This window comes from Bidens hawaiensis, unplaced genomic scaffold (assembly GCF_021521415.1).
Source record: "Bidens hawaiensis isolate Kalapana, Puna unplaced genomic scaffold, B.hawaiensis_p1.1 tig00004759_1, whole genome shotgun sequence".
Lineage (NCBI taxonomy): Eukaryota > Viridiplantae > Streptophyta > Magnoliopsida > Asterales > Asteraceae > Bidens > Bidens hawaiensis.
In genome coordinates, this window is record NW_027491296.1 from 1569445 (window position 1) to 1592429 (window position 22985).

General features: G+C 38.4%; 1 long non-coding RNA gene across 1 annotated transcript in view; it reads right to left on the reverse strand.

Annotated features, from left to right (window-relative positions):
• Positions 1 to 7297: 7297 nt before the first annotated feature.
• LOC143627995 (uncharacterized) overlaps positions 7298 to 22985 on the reverse strand; it is a 188189-nt gene continuing 172501 nt past the window's right edge. Inside the window, exon 3 of the long non-coding RNA XR_013152679.1 lies at positions 7298 to 7372. This is a non-coding gene — a long non-coding RNA (uncharacterized LOC143627995). The remainder of the gene's footprint in view (positions 7373 to 22985) is intronic.

Genomic DNA, 22985 nt, shown 5'->3' on the forward strand with positions numbered 1-22985 from the left:
TTTTATGGTTTTTGGATGGTTAAACATGTTTAAAACTAATCAAGGATTAATTTTTTATGGATAAACTATGTTAATCATGGTAAAAAATCAAGGGAAAATCACTAATTACCTTAGGGTTTTGATGAAACTTGATGAAGAAGAGAGTGTCTACTGATTTCTGGAAATTTTACTTTATAAATATCTTCTTAATATTTATTTATATGAAAGATACTAGAAGGGGGGTGGGCTGTCCCCCTTGGTGGCCGCAAGGTTATAAGGGCCCATTGGGCCTCTTTTTGGCCCAATGGTGCCTCGGTTTTTGTGTCACGCGTAAAATTCGGTCCAAAATTTAGTTCGGGTTCGGTTTTTCGCAAGAAAACTAGTTCGAGTGCGAAAACCAGCGCGAAAACGAGTGTTTTTCAGCCTAGTTTTGTTAAATAAGAAAAACGTACTGACTCGTTGTAAAATTCCAATATATTTTCACGAATTGCTTAGAACATGTCATATAAGTGTTTGATAAATCTTTTTCGGTTAACGGATGCTACAATGCTCGTTTTGATATTAACGATTGCGTTTAAGCTTATAGCGTATCGATAAACGAAACCTTTTTCGTTTAAAAAGTTTTAAACATACTGCAGCCTAAATATCGATATGTTAGCCTCTATAACATATATATAACTCGTATATGACCCCTCAGTATGTATACGGGTCATAATTAGTATCGGTCGGTTACTCGTTTAAGCACTACGAATTAACCGATTTATCGTTTACTTGCTACGTAATGAATATAGTAAACCTCGTTTTGTCACGAATGTCACATTCTCCCCCCGTTAAGAAATTTTGTCCTCGAAATTTAATGTGTCATCGGTTTTCTTTTTAGGGAACAGGTGTGGGTTTTTCTTTCGGAATTCATCCTTTCGTTCCCAAGTATATTCGGGTCCATGTTTTGAATTCCACCGAACTTTTACCAATGATATTTTGTTGTGCCGTAACTGTTTGGTTTTCCCGTCTACAATTTCTACCGGTTCCTCTACGAAGTTGAGTTTTTCGTTGATCTGAACATCTTCCAGTGGTACTATTGTTGTTTCATCAGTCGAACACTTTTTCAGATTCGATACATGAAACACGTCGTGAATAGTACTCAGTTCTAAGGGTAGTTTTAATCGGTAAGCTACGGGACCAATTTTTGCAATAATCTCAAAAGGTCCGATGTATCTCGGGGCTAGTTTACCTGTCTTTCCAAATCTTATAACACCCTTCCATGGCGATACTTTTAAGAACACCTTATCACCTATTTCAAAAGATAACGGTTTTCTGCGAAAATCAGCATAACTCTTTTGTCGGTCGCGGGCTGCTTTCAGTTTTTGTTTAATCTGATGTATATTATCGGTGGTTTCCTGAATTAAATCTGATCTTGAAATTTGGGTATCACCCACTTCCGTCCAACATAGTGGTGATCTACATTTTCGCCCGTATAGAGCTTCATAAGGTGCTGCTTGTATACTACTGTGATAACTGTTATTGTAAGAGAATTCAATGAGCGGGAGGTGTTGATCCCAATTCCCTTTGAAGTCCAGTACACAAGCACGAAGTAAATCTTCTAAGGTTTGGATGGTTCGTTCGGATTGACCATCTGTTTGGGGATGGTAAGCCGTACTTAGGTCGATTCGGGTTCCTAAGGATTTTTGTACTGCTTGCCAGAAATGTGAAGTAAAGTGACTGTCTCGATCGGAAATAATCGAAAGAGGTACTCAGTGTCAGGATACAATTTCATCGATGTAAATTTGAGCGAGTTTTTCGGTGGTGTAGTTGTTACGGATGGGAATAAAGTGTGCGGATTTGGTTAATCGGTCAACAATTACCCAGATAGCATTGTGTCCTCGGGAGGTTTTAGGAAGGTGCGTCACAACGTCCATGGTAATTTGTTCCCATTTCCATTTTGGTATTTCGGGTTGCTGTAACATTCCCGAAGGTTTTTGATATTCCGCTTTCACCCTTGGACATGTTGCACATTTACTTACATACACGGCTATATCCTTTTTCATGCCAGGCCACCAGTAAAATTCTTTAACATCTTTATACATCTTATCAGTACCTGGATGAATAGAATATTTGGACTTATATGCTTCATCAAGAATCAACTTTCGGAGTTTATGAAGTGTTGGAATCCAGACCCGGTTTTTGTAATAATATACTTTATCAATTTTCTTCTCAAAATTTCTTTCATTCCCATGTAGTTCTTCTTTTTCTAACTGATCTGCCTTCAAAGCCTCATCTTGTGCAACGCGAACTTGTTCGGTTAGGCTACTTTGAACAATCATTCCGAGTGCTCGTACCCTTAATGGTTTGACTCTGTCTTTTCGGCTTAAAGCATCAGCTACTACGTTGGCCTTACCCGGATGGTATTTAATCTCATAATAATAATCATTTAACAGTTCTACCCAACTCCTTTGTCTCATGTTTAGCTCTTTCTGATCAAATATGTGTTGTAGGCTTTTGTGATCAGTATAGATGGTACATTTGGTGCCATACAGGTAATGTCTCCAAATCTTCAATGCAAAGATAACTGCTCCCAATTCCAAATCATGGGTCGTATAATTCTTTTCATGTACTTTTAATTGTCGAGAAGCATATGCTATTACTTTCTTTCTTTGCATCAGTACGCATCCTAAACCATTACGAGATGCGTCACAATATACCACCAATTCATCAGTTCCATCTGGAAGGCTTAATATTGGAGCCTCACATAACTTCTGTTTTAACGTTTGGAAAGCCATTTCTTGTTCTTCTCCCCATTCATACGCTCGATCTTTTTGAGTTAGGAGGGTTAGAGGTTGGGCAATACTTGAAAAGTTTTCAATGAATCTTCTATAATACCCGGCTAGTCCTAAGAATTGACGAATTTCTCTTGGTGACTTAAGCACTTGCCAATTTTTAATGGCCTCAATTTTACTTGGGTCTACTTGGATCCCTTGATGGTTCACAATGTGCCCCAAAAACTCTACTTCTTGTAACCAAAACTCACATTTGGACAACTTTGCGTATAACTTCTCTTGCCTCAATAATTTTAAGATTTCCCACAAATATTGTTCGTGTTCCTCCTTACTTCTCGAATATATCAAAATATCATCAATAAACACTATCATGAACTTGTCAAGGTAAGGTTTGCAAACTCGGTTCATGAGGTCCATAAACAATGCAGGTGCTTTGTCAACCCAAACGGCATAACCAAAAATTCATAGTGACCATACCGAGTTCGGAAAGCTGTTTTTGGTACATCTTCTTCCTGAATTCTTACTTGATGATAACCAGATCTAAGATCAATTTTTGAAAAATACTTCGCACCCTGGAGCTGATCAAACAAGTCATCAATTCAAGGTAAGGGGTATCTATTCTTTATAGTCACTTTATTCAATTCCCGGTAATCAATACACATTCGAAAACTCCCATCTTTCTTCTTTACAAATAACACTGGTGCTCCCCACGGTGAGTAACTAGGTCGGATAAAAACCCTGTCCAGTAATTCTAGTTACTTGTTGGACAGTTCTTGCATTTCATAAGGTGCAAGTCGATAAGGTACCTTAGCAATGGGTGATGCTCCCGGTATCAAGTCAATACGGAATTCAACTTGTTGGGTCGGTGGTAAACCAGGCAACTCATCGGGGAATACATCTGAATACTCGTGTACCACTGGGATGTCTTCCATTCGTTTTTCATCGGGTTCCTTAACTGTTACACTTGCCAAGTATAAAGTACAACCTTGGCGTAAATATCTCAATGCCTTAAGTTGAGATACGAGAGGCAGTACCGTACCAGATTTCCCACCTTGAATAATCATAGCCTCATCATTCGGAAGAGATATCCTAACAGTCTTATCCTTACAGACAATTTCAGCTTTGTACTTAGATAGCCAGTCCATACCGACTATAACATCGAAACTTCCCAATTCCACTGGAAGTAAATCAATAAGGAATGGGTGGTCGTTTAGGATAAGGGAACAGTTTCGGACTATTCGGTTAACAAGTATAGACTTACCGTTAGCGAGTTCTATAGTATATGGTTTTGTTAATTCACTCATCGGCATATTTTCTAAAGGTAAGAAGTTAACAGATATGAAACTTCTATCGGCACCCGTATCAAACAAAACTGAAGCATACTGACCCGAAACTAAGAATGTACCTGTCACCACATTCGGATCATGACGCGCTTCACCCGGTCCTAATACAAACGCGCGTCCCCTAGCTGCGTTGGAGGTTGATGCTTGTGCTTGGTTTTGCCTTCTCGCTACACCCTGGTTCAGATTGGGGCAGTATCTCCGAAAGTGTTCCGTACTGCCACATTCATAGCAGGCACGGAGGTTCGTGGTAGGTGGGGTTTGTTGGTTGAGTTGTGGGCGGGTTGGTTGAGGTCGAGGTAGTTGAGTTGATTGCGGTGGACGGTTAACAGTGTTGGTGGGGGTTCTACAGTTGGGGGCATAGTGTCCCGTTCTTCCACACTTTTGACAAATGATCAGTTTGCAATCACCCACATGATGAAAGTTACATCTTCTGCACTTCGGTAAGTCCCTTTATAGGTCTCTTGTTTTACATTAGAACTGGTCATGGCATAACTTCGGATATTCGGACGAGCCCGCTTGTTTTGAGGGTTTCCTTGCATTCTTGTCCCATAATCAGTTCGTTTTAAACTTGTTGTTTCACCTGGCATCCTTATCACTCCACTCCTCATCAGATCAAAAGTAACGACACCCGTTTGAGATACAGCACTTTCTAATGTTGGGTGGGCTACTGAATTCACTATACTTCTCACAGCAGGGGTCAGTCCCCAGATATAACGTTCAATTCGCTTCGCTTCCGGTGTAACTAACCACGGAACTAAGCGGGATAGTTCGTTAAAATGATTCGTGTCTCCCACATGGTCCGCTCCTTTCATTTCCAGATTCCATAACTCGTGTTCCAACCTCTGAATCTCACTTTTAGGACAAAAATGCTCTAGTATGAGGGTTTTTAATTCAGTCCATGACATACGATTAATAGCATCTTGTCCCCTTATTTGGACTTCCGTATTCCACCACATCAGCGCTTGGTCTAGAAACATACTGGTAGCAAATTTGACCACGCTGTTCGGTGGACACTCATTGATATTAATTACTGATTCGGTTTTTTCTATCCATTTGACCAGCCCGCTAGGTCCTTCAATACCCTTAAACTCAATCGGTTTACATGATGTAAATTGTTTGTATGAGTACTCCTGACGTGGGGGTTCTCGGTTATTATTATTGTTATTATCGGTATTGGTCCGAGTATTATCATTATTAGTTGTATTAACAACCGGTACAGGGTTTGGGTTCGGGATATTATCAGGGTGCACAACAGGTTCTGGGTTCCCAGTGACATTCATAGTTGGGCGAGTGTTATTATTATTTATGACATTATCAGTATTCACCGGGGTAGTAACACCCGGGGCTACATTAGTGTCCGGCGGAGGTGTATTAACAGTGACCGGAGTGGTGCTCGTAGGTTGAGTGACAGTATTGTTGGCACGTATGCCTGCAGTGACTTGTGCTACAATTGTTGGTATCACTGCTTGCAATTGTCGAGCAATCATTTCGGTCACTTCCGCCTCGGATAAAGGGTTTGCCTTCTTCGGGGCCATTCTATAAAATAATAAATTATATAATAATTAATATCGTCTCACTATAACCAACACAACTTTACGATATTACAATTTCACAACACACAACTATGCCAAAGAAAACACATTTGTATTAATTATAATCATTACTGTACATATACATCCAAAATTAGCGCATAGGCTTAACCTGGTATAGGCCAGCGCTTGTATATGCGTATCAAAATTTGTCACTAAGTGACATGTAGACTTAACCCGACAAGGGCCAGTGCTTGAAATAGTACTAAACCACAAACAACTCCCAAGTCAGCCCAACACGCTGTAACAAAATGCTGCTTGGGATATCAAAAGACTATATACATAAGGTTGTACTACTATGTCCTATCCATTCTTTGTAACATGAAGCCACAACCAAACAACAGCAGCCACTAGGGCCGCATTAACCGCTAAGCATACTCCTAGTAGTATCATTGCCCGATCCTGACGCCCATGGCTGTTAGCACTGGATCTTTGCACAATTCTGATTTCTTGCTGCATGTACCACATGTGATCTTGCATATCACGTCCATGCTGGTTTAGGTTATTTATCGAATGTGATTGTTCTAAAAGCTGATCAGTCGCTAAACCCAACCATGCTGAATCAGAATGACGAGGTGGCTCGGGTACCGGGGCGGGTAAACCCCAAGTAGGAATAGGTATCTCAGTGACCTGGACACGTGATGTTTCTCCCCTATGGTACGTAGATCGAGGTGGGGGAGAGGTGTGCTCAGGTGGCCGCACTGAAATACGAGCGGTCGGACGGTTTCTAATAGTGGGTGGGGGTACTGGTGTATGCTGTACGGGTGGAGTAGGGGATCTGGGTGCTCTGATAGGTGAATGATAAGCACTAGTAGCTCCCTGTCCTACAACATTCCTAGGGGATTCCCTAGGGGGATAGGTGTCACAACGGTAACCCGATAAGTCGGGTTGACCTGATTGTACCTCGTGAGGAATTACCGCATCTGAACCTTCTTCCATTTCCTCTGATTCCTCCCCAGTTTTCTCTTCTGGATCCTCCTCCTCCTCCTCAGACCATGTTGGTAGGGTATTAGATAAACGATTAGTAGATCTTGACATATTCCTACACAATGGTTAGTAATAAGGATAATATCCTACTATATCAATCATAGTAAAATACATGCAGGTATTTATACACATAAGCACAAATAATCGTTTATATACACAGATATTTATTTATTATTATATTTTATACACTTATGTTGCTTTTTTTACCTATTCGATTGTTTATCGACTTCTTCTCGAATTTCCTCGTACAAACAAGTCCGTTATTACGTTCCGGACCATAATAACCCACTTGTCCATTCGCGTTCATCACGAGAATCATCAGTGTATATTATTTAATATTATTTTATTCCCAGAGTTAATCGAGCCTAAGGTTATCTTAGGGTATCCTAAGGGACATCCTAATTCTTTATAACCAATTGCTCTGATACCAACTTCTGTCACACCCCGATTAGGTAGTTGCGGAAGCGTAATACGGGAATGTAACAGATAACACTGGTATCAACAACATTGTTTATAAAGAAATTCACAAACTAATTTACATCATATTACATGGGTTGGTACTATGTTTACAACTAGATGAGAATCACATAACCGGTTTACGAGCTTTTTATATAATATTATATACCTGCGTCTATTCACAGCTATTCAACTCTTCTTCTAACACCAAGCACGTAAGCAAATCATTCCACTTTTGCTTTACCTGAAAAGCATGTTAAAACGGGTCAACTACGTCTAGTTGGTGAGTTTCAAGTTTAACGAGTATCAACGAAATCAGTACACGAGTTCGTAAAGTTTACAGTGTGTATGTATATATGTATGTGTATGATGTATTATACTAAGCCACAAGTGAAACCGAAACGAGCTAAAACACATGGCCACCACTGCCCATGCACTCCCATTGGCATTTAACAGCCAATTTGCCCCAAGTATGTACTATGTCTAACACCACATAGCAGTATGTATTAAGTTTAAATGACAATGTGCAACTGGGTTAACATGTTCCGGCATACCCCACCGGCTCTGTCAGTTGGGTTTGTCAAACCGATAGTACTATCCACACGTCACCGGCACGAAGTTAATCACTTGTGTTTGTGGGGACTTTTCAAGTGTTAGTACTTAGATAATCCACATCATCACACGTTTTCAAGTATATAAGTATATGTAAACATGTTTTTCACCCCAAAAGTTCGTAAAACAGTTTAGAAAGTGGGGGTCGTGAAACTCACCTTATCGTATTTCGCACGAAAATTATGTATCAATAAGTCAGGTGCCTCGCTTATAGCCTGATTCCTATAAACGGTATCGTATCGTTAATACTAGTACAGTGTTCAAGCTAAGTCGGGATGTATAGATAATCTGGTATAGCTATTAGGCCCAGAGTATGACCATAGTCTTATAGATTGTGACGTTGTATACTATGAAATGTTAAAAACTGGATTTGGCTCAGTTTCACCGTTTCCCGAGCCTAGCCAAGTTGATTGTTTATGCGTTTCGGGATTAGGTAAGATCACATAAACTTAAGTAAATATATTTATTGATAAAATGATTTGACTTATGAAAGAATTTTAAGGTTTCGGTATCTGGTTTGATTGCAGGGTTCGTTTCCGTTTTCACACGGGTTTGATTATACAAAACGCGCACAATCCACCCGAATTATCCGGAATTCTCGTAAAAAGTTCGTTTTTATCAATATCATTCAAAAATATGATATTTGACCACTTTTGACATTTTGACATACCAGTCAGTCCGTTAAACACAAAACTGTCGGTTTTGTTAAAACAATTATAATTTAAATCTTCGATTAATCATAACTAAATATGTACTTATATATAAATTATGTAAATTTTTGTAAAAATACATTTAGACATGGAGAATTTTATAAAAATATTTTAAGAAATTTTATGATTAATTATTTATTTATAAAAATTCATTTAATAGGTTAAAAACGTGTAATAAATGGCCTGTTTATATCAAACGACCTCCAAAAAATCCGATAATTTTTACAAATGGCCTAAACAACCTCCAGAACCTAACTCTTTTGACAAAATGTCTTTTTGTGCGTTTTCCGGCTATTAAGATTCGGTTAAATCATAATTGCACAAACCATACTTAGGCATTTTCAATGATCCCCAAACTTTACAAGTGATCTTACCATCACATATTAGTCTCCAAAACCAAATTTCAAAATTTTTCAATATGTTTAACTATTTTTCCCAAATAAACGCTTATAAACGGAAATAAATTCACCAAATATTCTCCGTTTATCGAAAAATTACCAAATTTGAACAGGGACTCATTTATATAATCCCTAATTTCCCAAAAAATTTTCACAAGCTAACAACAAGCACGTCACAAACTAATACTAAACAGCCCTTAAACGAGTGTTACGGGTTTACCTTGTCGGTTTTCGATGTGTTTTGCTAGCTTAAACGACTCTCCGGGTCTCGGGTTGCAAACTCAGTATATCTATATATCATATAACATCAAAAAAAGCATAAATCATCCATGTGACAGCCTTGATAATTAGGGTTTCGGTTTTGGGTTCAAACCGAACTTTCTAACCGTAAAAACGTTGTATTCATGTTCTAATCCGCGTTTTTGACCAAAAAAGTATATGTTCCTGGTTTGTAAAAATGTTTAACATCAAAAATGGTTTTACTTGATTTTTATGGTTTTTGGATGGTTAAACATGTTTAAAACTAATCAAGGATTAATTTTTTATGGATAAACTATGTTAATCATAGTTAAAAATCAAGGGAAAATCACTAATTACCTTAGGGTTTTGATGAAACTTGATGAAGAAGAGAGTGTCTACTGATTTCTGGAAATTTTCCTTTATAAATATCTTCTTAATATTTATTTATATGAAAGATACTAGAAGGGGGTGGGCTGTCCCCCTTGGCGGCCGCAAGGTTATAAGGGCCCATTGGGCCTCTTTTTGGCCCAATGGTGCCTCGGTTTTTGTGTCACGCGTAAAATTCGGTCCAAAATTTAGTTCGGGTTCGGTTTTTCGCAAGAAAACTAGTTCGAGTGCGAAAACCAGCGCGAAAACGAGTGTTTTTCAGCCTAGTTTTGTTAAATAAGAAAAACGTACTGACTCGTTGTAAAATTCCAAAATATTTTCACGAATTGCTTAGAACATGTCATATAAGTGTTTGATAAATCTTTTTCGGTTAACGGATGCTACAATGCTCGTTTTGATATTAACGATTGCGTTTAAGCTTATAGCGTATCGATAAACGAAACCTTTTTTGTTTAAAAAGTTTTAAACATACTGCAGCCTAAATATCGATATGTTAGCCTCTATAACATATATATAACTCGTATATGACCCCTCAGTATGTATACGGGTCATAATTAGTATCGGTCGGTTACTCGTTTAAGCACTACGAATTAACCGATTTATCGTTTACTTGCTACGTAATGAATATAGTAAACCTCGTTTTGTCACGAATGTCACATTCTCCCCCCGTTAAGAAATTTTGTCCTCGAAATTTAATGTGTCATCGGTTTTCTTTTTAGGGAACAGGTGTGGGTATTTCTTTCGGAATTCATCCTTTCGTTCCCAAGTATATTCGGGTCCATGTTTTGAATTCCACCGAACTTTTACCAATGATATTTTGTTGTGCCGTAACTGTTTGGTTTTCCCGTCTACAATTTCTACCGGTTCCTCTACGAAGTTGAGTTTTTCGTTGATCTGAACATCTTCCAGTGGTACTATTGTTGTTTCATCAGTCGAACACCTTTTCAGATTCGATACATGAAACACGTCGTGAATAGTACTCAGTTCTAAGGGTAGTTTTAATCGGTAAGCTACGGGACCAATTTTTGCAATAATCTCAAAAGATCCGATGTATCTCGGGGCTAGTTTACCTGTCTTTCCAAATCTTATAACACCCTTCCATGGCGATACTTTTAAGAACACCTTATCACCTATTTCAAAAGATAACGGTTTTCTGCGAACATCAGCATAACTCTTTTGTCGGTCGCGGGCAGCTTTCAGTTTTTGTTTAATCTGATGAATCTTACGGTGGTTTCCTGAATTAAATCTGATCTTGAAATTTGGGTATCACCCACTTCCGTCCAACATAGTGGTGATCTACATTTTCGCCCGTATAGAGCTTCATAAGGTGCTGCTTGTATACTACTGTGATAACTGTTATTGTAAGAGAATTCAATGAGCGGGAGCTTATAGCGTATCGATAAACGAAACCTTTTTCGTTTAAAAAGTTTTAAACGTACTGGGGCCTAAATATCGATAAGTTAACCTCCATAACATATATATATAACTCGTATATGACCCCTCAGTATGTATACATGTCATAATTAGTATCGGTCGGTTACTCGTTTAAGCACTACGAATTAACCGATTTATCGTTTACTTGCTACGTAGTGAATATAGTATACCTCGTTTTGTCACGAATGTCACACGGATCTAACTCTTAATTACCTTAATTCAGTGTATATATATATATGTGATTATCTATTATTATTATAATTATTATCAGTATGTATGATTGATTGTATAATATTAGGTGTGAAGCTTTGAGAGAGATCTGGAATACACCAAATACGTTAATTAACTCAAAAACTTACATTAAAAGTGAACAGTAGTTCACTATATATAGAGGGTAATCTGGTTCGCTAACATCCCCTAGCGAACCAGCTTCCCCTTCGTTACATAAATAACCATAACGAAGCACCCCCTGATTCGTTAACATTTCTAACGAACCAGGAAGGTATACGTTACCTGGCTAATTCGCTAACATCCCCTAGCGAACTACCCTTAACTTAGCGAATTGGTTAATAAATAAAACTATTTATTATAATAAATATTAACAAAACGTTAACTTTAAATACAAAGACTCTACACGCAAAACCGTGCACTAACAACATGGTCAGGAAAATCTGGGTCAGGGAAACATGGAGGTTGTTTCACATACACCACTTCATCGACTTTTCCATTAATAAATGCACTTTTAACATCGAGCTGAATGATTACTCCCTTCTCATCTCTCTTACATCTCTTTGTGTGCAACAAATGCCGAGAACAGTCGAATAGCCTCCAATCTTGCCACAGGAGCAAATACTTCGTTGTAATCGATTCCTTCCTGTTGATTAAACCCTTTGACTACCAATCTTGCCTTGTTTCGAATGATTACTCCCTTCTCATCTCTCTTACACTTGAATACCCACTTTGTACCGATAGCGTTCACATCTTGTGGTTTTTCAACTAACTGCCATACTTTCGCCTTTTCAAACTGTGCCAGTTCTTCCTGCATGGCTTCAACCCACGAGCTATCCTTCAGTGCCATCTGATAATTCTTTGGTTCTATCTGACTGATGAAGCAGGCGTACAAGCATTCATTTATAATACCAGTGTCTTTAATGCTTGCATACACCCATGGGTTTTCATCCAAACTTCTTCTAGTACGTACACCATCAGAAGGATTACCGATCACATTTTCTAAAGGATGATTCTTGTGAATTTTGGTAGTTTGTACCGGACCAACTTCCAGATCATTCTCAAGATTTGAATATAGTTCGTCAGAGTGATGCTGAGTGTGACATGGATTGTAGAATTCATCTTCATTCGAGACAGCTGTAGTTTCAACCGCACTTGACGAGGTCGGTTGATTTTCATTATCTTGGGGACGTTGTACAATGGCCTCCTCTTCGTCAAACAACATCTTTGTGGCCATTTTCTCATCTATGTCTGCAAAATCCAAGTAAACCACATTAAAAGATTTGAATAGCTTATCATAGTCGAAAGCCTCTACTGGTCCATGCTAGGCCTTGGTGATTTGTAACTAGTAATGTCAGTGTTACAGACCACCTCAACCTTGCTGTTTGATAGATTAATGACTCTTATGTTGGGTGTCCCAACAACATAGCCAACTAAGATACCTTCGTCAGCTTTCTCACCAAATTTAGAGTTAGTCTTTAATATCGAACATGGGTACCCGAAAGGTTCAAGACCTTTCAAATTTGGCTTTCTACCATGCATAAGTTCATAACAGGTTTTATTTATCTTTTAACAGTTAAAACACGATTAAGGATATAGCAGGTTGTAGCAACAACCTCAGCCCAGAACACCACGAGAAGTTTAGCATCTGCCAGCATGGTCCTGGCGCCTTCGATTAGAGTTCTATTCTTCCTTTCAGCTACTCCATTTTGTTGCGGAGTATATGGGGCGCTGTACTGATGTTCTATCCCTTTCTGCAAACAAAACATCTCCATCTGATAGTTCTTGAACTCTGTACCATTATCACTCCTGATGAACTTAACCTTTCTCCCAACAATATTTTCCACCTTGGTAATCAAGTTAATTACCAACTGAACTGTTTCATCTTTTGCCTTCAGAAAATAGACCCAAGAGTACCGTGAGTAATCATCAGTCACCACCAAACAGTATGACGTTCCTCCTAGACTTTTGACATTCACGGGACCAAAAAGATCCATGTGAAGCAAATCCAAGGTGCTGACAATTGAGTTAACCTTCTTGGAGTGATGTGGCTTCTTGTGCTGTTTTCCTTTCTTGCATGACACGCATTGGTCTTCAAAATTGAAGTTCTTCAATGGAACCCTAAGTACCAGTACATTCTTAACAATGTAGTTCATCTTGCGAAGATGAATATGACCCATTCTTCGGTGCCACAACTCTGACTCAGATTCTGTTGCTTTTGACAGAATACATGATTCTTCTGTCGGTTGATCGCATGTCCATTACATATGTGTTCTTTTCTCTTGGAGCCTTCATGACGATCCAGGTTTCAGGTATCTTGAAAACAGGATAAAGCACGATTGCCTCATCTTTAGTAAAATGAACGGTGTATTCTTTGTCATAGATCTGAGAGACACTCAAAAGGTTGGTCTTTAATTCTTCCACAAAATTAACCTTTTCCAACTTTATTCTCCCATTTGTCACAGTACCAATACCAGTAATTCATCCTCCACTTTCTCCTGCGAAACTAACCCTTCCTCCTTGAACAGTCTTCCAATCACGTAACAATTTATTGTTACCAGTTATGTGTCGGGAACAGCCACTGTCAACAACCCACATATTGTTTACAGCCCTGCTCGAATGTTCCTGCACAATTAAAGAAATAGATTAAAATCTGGGGACCCATGACCTTCTGTTCTTGGGTTGATTAAACTTGTTATCCGGCATCCAGTACCTTGGTTGCCCAAGGTTCCTTTGAGGAAAGTTTTTATTAGATCTGAAAGGAAAATTTCTAGATGATTGGCTATGAGGCCATCCAAACCTTCATGAATTTCTAACATTAATAGAATTATAATTGTTGGTTCGATGATTCACTGGAAAAAAACGAGACTGGTTTCTTCGAAATCTTGGATTAGTCCAATGATTGAAATTTGATGTGTTAGCATTCTTACCATCATCGTGTTGGGTCAAGAATTTGACCCAAATGAGGAGATTTGACCTAAACGAAGAATATGGAAGATTGGAATCTTCTCAACCTCCTCAGAAACTGCTAAGTATTGAATCCGAGCACACCTTGGACCTTCGAGTAAGCTTTTACTTAGCCGAGTACGAGATTTTGCCTCCCGAGCAAGGTTTACTTCAAATAGTCTTCTTAAGTGGATATCCGAGCAAGGTATGCTTTTTAGTGATTTCCGAGTAAGGATCATTAATTTAGCATATCCGAGTAAGGTTCACTTTCTCAAGCAGGGTTGTTCTTCAAGACCAAGTATTTTACTCTTCCGAGTAAGGTTTGGTCAACCAAATCTATGAAGCCAAGTGATTGGAAGACCGGGCAAGGTATTCTTTAATAATTGTGGTCCGAGTATACTTGATGAGTTAATAGAATATCTCTAAGTTATTTCGAGTAAGGTTCTGCTCAAGTAAGGTATGTAGTCCCGAGTACGCCTTATCAATAAGTTGTTCAACTGACAATGAGCCGAACAGGACCATAGAAGAACAAGGTTGCTCGTAAGGATTTGTCGAGCAAAGTTTGATAAGTCCAAGAAGATTGAAGTCTACTCGGTGAATATTTTACTTGGTAAAATATTCTTTAAGTAAAGTCTACCAGGAAACTGATTCCGAGTACACTTCTATGTTTACCAAGTCTGAAGGAAGGCCGAGTACACTGCGTACTCGGAGACTGAAGTTTAATGAAAAGCATACCCAGAAGACTTGTTTTACACTTAGTTTTATTTTTGAATATGTACTATCGGATAGGGTTTCTAGAAGGAATGACAGCTGTCCTAGGTTGGCAGGCCTATAAATAGAATGTTTAGGGCACGCCGCCAGAGGACACACACAATACGGATAACACACGACACATTATTTGAGAATATTTTGTGTGTGTAACAGCTGTCCGAGGATTCCTTATTAACCCTAATTCGATTACTCCTTTTGTATGATTAACGTTATATAAATGGAAATCTTTTGAGTGAATCCTGTATGTGCCTTTGATCTTTGAATACTCATTGCAACCGTATGTTTGTTATTGATTCCGCCTTTAACAAACGGATATCTTTCTAAATACAGCAACCCGTCATTAACTCTCTTGTCAACACGTTAATCTGTGTGAGTTATGACATGATTAATTAAGATCCAGCTGAAATCAAGGGGACCGACACATCGTATTTAGTATTTGTTTTATTCTCAGTTTCAGTTAGCCTCATATTTCTAGATTTTCTCTGTTTCAGAGGACAGTCATTGACAAAGTGTCATATCCTGTTGCATCTAAAAGAACTTCTGTTCGAACTATTTTTGTTGTTTTGAACATTTTTCTCAAAAGTTGTTGTAGATGATGAGGTTGTGTTACTATCAGTTTGCCTCACATACGGTTGAATAAACGGATTTAGGGAATACTTCTTTTCATCAAACTTATTGTCCTCCCCTCGTTTTAGTAACACGATAGATCAATTACTTGTATTTTTCAGCTAGAGTGGCTTTAAGGCAATTATGTCTTTTTCAATAGCTTTTATTTTTACCGAGTAGCTATTTTCTTTAGTTTTAGAATAGTGATGTTCTTCTTTTAATTTTTTTAACTCAACGTCCAAACTAACAAACTGATCAGTTAACATTTTCAATTGATCAGACAGTTTTTCACATTGTTCACAATGAGATTCCGAACGTACTTCTGAGAGATGATCGTTCACTTCTGCCGTGTATGCTTGATCCTCCACCGTCTCTTTGTCACATCTTCCAGTTTTGATATTTACCGGATTTTCCTGTTCGATCACCTCCTCAACTTGTATATTCCAGTTGTACCCACTGTTCTGCTGAGATACCATAGCCTTGACTTCATTTCCACTTCCATTCTATTGAGTAGGTCTGTTCTGACTTCGTTCAACTCTCTCATTTGTACACTCTTTAGCAAAGTGACCATTTTGTTGACAGTTATAACAACGAACCATTGACTTATCGAACCCCGGTCTTTCTCCAACAAACTTTCCAACAGTTTTCTTCATAAACCTCTTCACCCTTCTAACTATCATTGCCATCTGCCACTATAGATCCATTTCTTCCAAGTCATCAGCGTTTATCTGATCATAGTCCTCATCTAAGATTGCAGGGTCAGCAATTTTTCCTTTGATGTAGTTCTCATAAGAGGCAATGAATGAAGCATATAGAGAAAATTGTTGTTCATATGATTTAATTCTCATAGGCATCTGTGAGTAACTCTTGCTAGGAGCACTGGCTGAGAAATTACCAACTGAGGATTGAGACCTTGAGGAACTACTTCCTCCTGCTACAAAACATATGTCACCATCCATATTAAGTACCACATGACCGTCTTGAGCGGAGTTTGGTTCTCCGCCCAAGTGGTAGGTAGACGATTCTGTTTTCAAACTTGAGTTTAGAGAGCCTTTAGCACTATACATTCCCGGATCCTGAACTTGATCTGTAGGCGTCTCCTTTCGAGCCATATTAAGTTCAAAATTATGTAACTTATTAACCACCTTCTCCAAGTCAAAGTTCTTAAAATCTTTATCTTCTCTCATCAGAACTGTCTACATCTCCCATTTTGGTGGGAGAGCATCAAGAAGCTTTTCCACTATCTCTTCTTCCTTGTATTCAATGGAGTAGTTATTCAACTTGCTCATCAGGTGATCATATCGTGTTATGATGAGTGATTCATTTTTCAGATACTTGAATACAGAGAATTAAGTTTTCAGCAGCTTTGTTTTGGAGGTACGAATTCCAACATTTCCTTCATAGCAATTTTCAAGTGCTTCCCACAACCTTCGAGCAGTTTTGTACTTCTTGAAAGTATGGAGAATCTCTTGAGGAAGTGCCATTGTAATGGCTGCATGTGCTTTGCTTTCTGCTTCATTCATTTTCTTTTCATCATCCTTCATCTTACTGTACTTCTTAATTTGTTCACGACCTTCAAACTCAGTAGTTGGTGGAATGTACCCATCTTGAATGCAGACCCACATCTTTGCATCTTGATACATCACATACTGTTTAAATCTATCTTTCTATGCAACAAAATCAGTACCTTTAAGCAGTTTTGGTGCTTTAGTTGCTGAACCAGCTTCAACCTCCATCTTTACCAGTTTTGTGATGTTTATCGAAGTTATACTTGAAGTAGACGAGACTTAGAACTCAACAATAAAATTCTGTGAACAGTGAGCAGCGAAAATACAACTTCGCTAGCCAGCAACTTCGCTGGTTAATAGCCAACAATATAACTTCATATGTTACTAACTTCGCAGGTAACTAACTTCGCCTAGTCAACAACTTCGCCTGATCAGCAACTTCGCCTGGTCAACAACTTCGCCAAAACCCTAGTTTGGTGACGACAACATCGCTAGAGGAACAACGATGTTTTGTAGGTTTGACACAACTGATTTTGAAGGTTTCGAGAGCGATGAGAAGGTGTATTTGATGAGTATTGTAGAGAAACTGACAAAGGGGCGATATTTCAACGTAACACAGTTCCGTGAATAGTCGAACGGAGCAATTTTAACACTCATGTGATAATCCCGAACCACACAATCACGAGCAAAATGCTCTGATACCAATTCTAGGTTCCCAGCCGGATCTACACAGGAGTATCTCGTAACACGAGGGTGCGGAATCCCCTACTTATACGATACGAGTGCTAAGACGATGAACACGTTAATGATAAGCAAACACACGAGTATATAAGAGAATCCTTGTTATATTTCAAAGGGTAATAACCAAATAAAAAACACGTGACACACAGAGTCACCAAAAGCCATCCGTTCACCCATTTTTCGATTGAGCCGAAGTTAGACATATATATTAGCGACAACTTCGCCTAACATACTAGGCGAAGTTGTCCTAACTTCGCTCAACTCAAGTTCGCTAAAACATAAAACAAACTTAACAAGTTCAATACAAAACGAACAATTTAAACGATTACAGACACCACTAAACACGAGATAATGAACTACTGGCATCATGCATCAACACAGTTCATTATAATCGAATAACCAGTCAGGACCGACACGATCATCAGTTTCATGTTCTTCCAGCCAGCGCACATCATACGATTCCAATATCTGCTTAGTTGACTTGTTGTAGACTCTGTAGGGTGTACGACCATCATATCCAACAAAGTAACAGTCATCAGCTTTGGCCCCAAACTTTGGAGTGGATTCTAGATTCAGTAGAGTGCATGGATAGCCAAACGCCCGAGAAAATCAACGTAGACTATCTGTTGGTGCATGATTTCAGTAGTTCATTTATCTTGTGTCTGTCGTGTCTGTAATTGTTACATTGTTCTTATGTTTTGATGAACGTGTTAGTTCAGTCTTTTGGTTTTGGCGAACTTGTAATGTGGCAAAGTTAGGGACAACTTCGCCTAGGGTGTTAGGCGAAGTTTATGTGATATTTAACCTAACTTCAGTCGTTTACTTCTATACACTTCTTGGCAGTTTTGGTTTGTAACCTATTGTGACACTTGTTTGGTGTTTTGGTTCTTTACATCGATATAACAAGTAATCATTTGTGTTTACGTGTTTCGTGTTATTTACGTATCTATCGTGTAAACAATCGTATCGTATACGTAGGGGATTCCGCACCCTCGTGTTACGAGATACTCATGTGTAGATCCGGCTGGGAACCTACAATTGGTATCAGAGCGTTTGCTCTTGATTGTGTGGTTCGGGATTATCACACGAGTGTTAAAATTATTCCGAAAACAGTTGAATATGATTGCGCAATGTAAGTCATCTAGTGCACGAAGCAAGCGTGAACTTCGTCCAAGGCACACTGCTTTATTTGGGTATCTTGTGAACCCTGCTTATTTTGCTCCACCAGATGATGGTTTTAATAATCCAGCTCCGCTACAAGTAGATATTTCTCAACCACCTCCTGTCGTTCAACCACCGCAGGTGGTTTAAGAAGTTCCTATTGTTGACCTAGTCGCAGCTCCCGTCGAACAGGCTGATCTTGAGGTTGCCTTTGGAGGGCACAGTTTCTTTGATATGGATACGGTCGATCCTACTGAAGTTTAAGCCTCAGAAGTTAATGTTTCTGGTGTGCATGCTTCTCTGGTTGATACGTCTATGGGTCCATCTATTGCCCCAGTGGAGGATTCTGAGGAAACTTTATTTGATTCTTCCACTGATGACACTGTTGAAGCACAGAGTGTTATGGCTGCCCAAGAAAGGATTCAAGGAAAACGAAAGAAGGATTCAGATGATAGTGAGTCAGATTATGAGGAGGAGTTGTATGCCTTGGTACGGTGATCAAAGAAGGCTAGAGCTGGTGAAAGTTCGAGTGTTGTTCATTTTGCACCACCATTGTTATCTGGTATGTCTACACTACCTCCATCTTCTTCTGATCTGTTACCAGTGACCTCTAGTGTACCAACGGTGGCTTTGTCAGTACCATCTATTGCAACCACTATGGTACAGGTGTCTACACTAGAGATTGTTTCTTTACCACCTCCTTCTGTTACTCCATCGAAGGTGATTGCTATGTTTGTTGGGTCCACACTGGTAGCTACTGATGGGTTATCTGTCTCTGTTTCACCTACTGTTACTACACTGTCTACATCTGCTATTCCAGTAAGCTTGGGAATTCTACCGCCTTATGCTTAGGATACTTCTCACATGAATTTTGATTTTGATACTACCTTGTCGGATTCTGAGCGGATTGCAGCTCTTGAAAGGGTTGTTGCTAAGCAGTCAAGAATAAATCTCATTCAGATACAAGCTATTCAACGGCTAGTGGTTGGGAACCAAATTCAGTCATCTCTTCTTATTGAATATGGTAAACTTTTTGATGCTTTGAAACAGTTCTTAGTATCTCAGGGGGAGACTAGATGCAAAGGTGAAGAGTTGATAACGAAGAGGAGACAGGACAGAGATGATGATCCCAATGCATCGAAAGATGCAGGTGGTTTGCTGCCAAGAACTGAACAAACTCTTGGGGCTTCCACATCTCAGGGGGAGTCTACTGCTCCATCGACTATTGCAGGTGGTGAGACCGTGGTGGTAGATGATGAGGATGATATGGGTGATGATGTGCTGTCCTTTGGCGAGACTGAAAAAATTGGTGAACAGATTGAGATCGATAGTGGCTTAGAGGAAGTTGGGATACATGATGATAGTGTTGAGCATGACATTCCTAGTGCTGGTCAATAAAGTTTGGGTCAAGGTGATAATGTGTCGGGTGATTCTAAGTGGGAGGAACAGCCAAGATGGAATGAAGGATTTGCTAAGTGGTTTTTCAAAACAAAGAAGCTAGTGGTACCTGTGATGTTCAAGAAAAGTAATAATATTGTGACATTCGTGACAAAACGAGGTATACTTTATTCATTACGTAGCGAGTAAACGATAAATCGCTTAATTCGTAGAGATTAAACGAGTAACCGAACGATACTGATTATGGCCCGTATATATACTGAGGGGTCATATACGAGTTATATATATATATATATATATATATTATAGTGGCTAACATATTGATATTTAGGCCCCAATACGTCTAAAACCATATAAACAAAAAAGGTTTCGTTTATAGATACGCAATAAGTTTAAACGCAATCGTTAACATCAAAACGAGCATTGTAGCATCCGTTAAGCCGAAAAAGATTTATAAAACAATTATATGACATGTTCTAAGCAATCCGTGAAAATATTTTGGATTTTTACAACGATTCAGTACGTTTTTCTTATGTTACAAAAATGAGTCGAAAAACGAACGTATTCGCTCTATTTCTCGCACCCGAATTAATTTTATTGCGAAAAACCGGACCCGAAGTAAACTTGGAATCGAGAACGAACTTTGGGCACGTAAAAGAAATATTAAATGATAAAGGAGGGGCCTAGAAAACCCCTCCCTTTTTGCGTCCGCCAATGTGGAAGTTCACACACTAAGTAATTATGTTGTTTCTTGTATCACCTTGGATCATTTTTCACACAAACATCAACCAACTCAATTCCCAGCTGAATACCTTCATCTTCATGCCAAAGACCTACAAGGTATTATTCAAAACTCATAAGATTTTGCTTGTTTAACAAAGATTAAACGTGGAAAATTAGTTCTTGCTTAGTTTTAAACATGTTTAACCATACAAAACCCTTAAAAATCACCTAAAAACATGTTTTGATCTTAAACATGTTTAAAAATCAGAACCATATGGGTTTTTGACCAAAACACGGATTAGAACATGAATATGACGTTTTTACGGTTCGAAAGTTCAGTTTGAAACCAAAACCGAAACCCTAATTAACAAGGCTGTTCTACGGATGATTTATGCTTGGTTTGATGTTATATGATATGTAGACACACTGAGTTTGCAACCCAGGACCTGGAGAGTCGTTTAACCTATCGAAAATCACCCGAAAACCGACAAGGTAATACCGTATTACTCGTTTAGGGGCTGTTTGTGCTTCGATTGTGACGTGAGTGTTTTTAGGTTATAAAACTTTTCAGGGATATTAGGGATCACATAAGTGAGTCCCTATTAAAATTTGGTAATTTTTCGATAAACAGAGAATATTTGGCGAATTTATTACCGTTTATTGGTGTTTATTCGGGAAAAATAGGTAAACTTCATGAAACATTATGAAACTTGGTTTGGAACCCAGAAATGTTATCTTAAGATCACTGGCAAGAGTTTAAAATATTTGGAGATGTCTAAGTATTTTTTGTGCAATTATGTTTTAATCGAGTTTTAATAGCCGAAAAACGCGCAAAAAGGCATTTTGGCCAAAGATTTAGATTCTGGAGATTTTTGCAGAGGCTATGTGTTGATATTGAGATCACTTGGAAAAATTATCGGATTTTTCAGATGTCGTTGGGCATAAACGGTCTATTTATTACTTAATTATAACACATTTAATGAATTTTTATAAATAGATAATTAATCATAAAATTTCTGAAAATATTTTTTTAAATTCTCCATATTTTAATTTATTTTTACCAAAATTTCCATAATTTATATATAAATGCATAATTAGCTATGATTAATCCAAGATTTAAACTATATATTGTTTTAACGAAACCGGCAGTTTTATGTTTAACGAACTGACTGTTATGTCAAAATATCAAAAATGTTCAAATTTCATAGTTTCAAATAAATTTGATAAAAACAAACTTTCTACGAGAATTCCGGACAATTCGGGTTGATTGTACGCGTTTTGTATAATCAAAACCGTGAGAAAACGGAAACAAACCCTGCGATCAATCCAGATACCGAAACTTCAAAATTCTTTCATAAATCAAATAATTTATTCAAACAATATATTTAATTAAGTTTGTGTGAACTTACCTAATCACGAAACGCATAAACGATCAACTTGGAAAGGCTCGGAAAACAGTGAAACTGAGCCAAATCTGGTTTTAAACATTTCATAGTGTACAACTTCACAATCTAAGACTATGGTCATGTTCTGGGCTTAACAGCTATATCCAGACTAGTTATACAGCCCGATTTAACGTAAACAATGTACTAGTATTAACAGTACGATACCGGTAATAGGATACAAGCTATAATCGAGGAATATTACTTACTGATACATATTACTAGCTTGAACTACGATAAGGTGAGTTTCACGACCCCACTTTCTAAACTGTTTTACGAACTTCTGGGAGGAAAGCATGTTTAGATATACTTATATACTTGAAAACGTGTGATGATGTGAATTATCTAAGTACTAATACTTGAAAGTCCCCACACACACAAGTGATTAACTTCGTGCCGGTGACGTGTGGATAGTACTATCGGTTTGACAAACCTAACTGACAGGGACGGAGGGGTATGCCGGAACATGTTAACCCAGTTACACATTGTCATTAAACTTGTTACATTCTGCTATGTGGTGTTAGACATAGTACATACTTTGGGGCAAAGTGG